This window comes from Trichechus manatus, unplaced genomic scaffold, assembly GCF_000243295.1.
Source record: "Trichechus manatus latirostris isolate Lorelei unplaced genomic scaffold, TriManLat1.0 scaffold00108, whole genome shotgun sequence".
NCBI lineage: Eukaryota > Metazoa > Chordata > Mammalia > Sirenia > Trichechidae > Trichechus > Trichechus manatus.
In genome coordinates this window covers 52,018-54,355 of record NW_004444044.1, presented here as the reverse complement: position 1 = coordinate 54,355, position 2,338 = coordinate 52,018, and positions in this window count along the sequence as shown.

The following is a 2,338-nucleotide window of genomic DNA, read 5'->3' as shown; positions in this document are numbered from 1 at the left end:
AACTGAAGAGTATAATTTAATGTCTGTGAATTACAAAATGTGGCATATTAAATCTTTTCTTGCCACTTGACAAAGAAGTTTTTATGGCGCTATTTTAATTTAAAATTAAAAGAAATACTTGCAATCCTTTATTATGTCAACCTCTGGTTTCATGCTGTTTTATCTCTAATAGTTTAGTTGATTTTTATATTCATCTTTTAATGTAGCTTAGTTAAAGGTTGATATTGAAAAATTATGGGAAGAGAATGATTACTGATAGAATGCAAAGTTATTTTTTTTCATACACATGCTTAGCTTATACGTATTTTATTCCCTGAAGAGTAGGCTGTTACTACAAAGTGCTGATAGTCATTCTCAGTGTTTAATATGGTAAGGAATTTATAGTTATTTTAACCAATGTGAAGCAAGACCTTACTTAATAGTGAGGTTGAATTTTGAACAAAAAGACAACCTGAAAAAGATGAAGGCATATTCACTTTTTGAAAGTACACAAGACCTAACAAACCTACTGTGTTACAAACAAATCCTTAAATTATAGACGTCCGTGGAAAAAGATAGAAAACTAACAGTCCATGAGTAGGTTGGTATGTGACCACAGCAAAAGTGTGAACAAAGAGGATTTTGATACCTGTTTGGGCTGGACAGATCCTATGATTCATTGTGAGTTTGCTGCTCTCGTCTGAATATTTTAAAGGTTAAATTGGGAAAATCAGATGCATTCCTTTCATTCTGTAACCTATCTCATGTTATTGTGAATCATTTTTATTTGCTTGATTGTTATCCAGGAGACTGTTTACTCTTGAGGGAGCGCTGGTGGCACAGTGGTTAAGAGCTGGGCTGCTAACCAAAAGGTGGGCAGTTCAAATCCACCAATCACTCCTTGGAAACGCCATGGGGGCAGTTCTACTCTGTCCTATGGGGTCACTATCAGTCGGAATCGACTTGACGGCAATGGGTATTTACTCCTGAAAGCTGCAATTCATTTTACTGACTTGGCTGGGTCAGCCAGTTACTGAATCCCAGCCTCCTCTGTGTCAGCCTCCTTCTACATGAACCCCTCAGTGTGGCCACTAAAAAGTAAGGTCAAAAGATATCATGTGCAATAAATAAGGACTTTTTTCTGCACCTGGCATTCTGCCTGACTATTGGGCAAGCACTTCTTAGTGCTCCAGGGCCCACGATATTTAGTGCTCCCCCCATTTCGGTGATGGTACTCAACCTCTCCTGTGAACCGTCCCCAACATTGTGTAAGGGTGCAGGCTTGGCCCTGACTCACAGGGAAGAGGTGATTTGTATCCTGTGAATCACTGGTACCACTTCCTGCTGGCACACTTGAGATTTCACTGAAGCACAACCTCTGAAAGATGAAGGTACAGAGATGAATAGGCAAGCTGCAGATTCCTAAAACCCATCTGGAAATTTGTCAGAAATCACAGGCTCTAAAGGAATTTTTGATTTTTATAGCAGCACTGGAATAGAAGTTCCAAATACCAGTTTTCAGTTTACAGGTCAATCTACCTCATATTGCCTTGCACAGAATCCTTCTGTATCTTAGTGACCGTTGTAGAACTTGCTATCAAGTCTGTTTTTTGACACCCTGATGCTATCCAAAATCTTTAACATCATAGCGAATTATCATAGCAGGGATCCTTGGTCGAGGATCAAAAACTCAAATACAGTGTTTGCAGTTCGATCATAAAGAGACTGTTCAAATGTTCAAATAACACTAAAAACGAGAAAAAATGGAAAGATTAAGGAAATGTGTGAATATGACTTCTGCATCTATTCCATCTCTGTCTGATTTTATAATAATGAATTCTGATTCTTAAGGGTAATAGAGTGGTGGGTATCAGAGTCTTCTGATGATGGACTTTTTCAATCTTCACATCACCCCCACTTACTCCTCCACCCCAGTTTGCAAGGGCCTGGGACAGAGGTGAGGTGGAGGGAAGCTTGAGAACCAAGGTTTTAAAGCAGTAGAGCTGTGCATATGGACGCACAACTTAGAACGTGCATCCAGTTTAAATGCTTTTCTTTAAGAGGAACATTTAAAAGCATTTGCAAATTTCATCTGTAAAACATTCAGCTGCTGGATTAATGCAGCAAGTCTCATAGAAACCATCCCGAACAATGGACTGTGTCCAAGGGAGCGTCACAGGTAAAGAAAGCCCAGTTTTTGTGGAGGCACACCCTAGAGTGAACATTCTTTAATTAACAAAGACAAATATCTCACCTCTGGCCTGAACAACTGAAACAAAGTTTCCTACCATGGAAAAACCAATAACCACTAAAAACTTGAAACAACAACAAGACAAAGAAGCAACATCCCCAAACAATT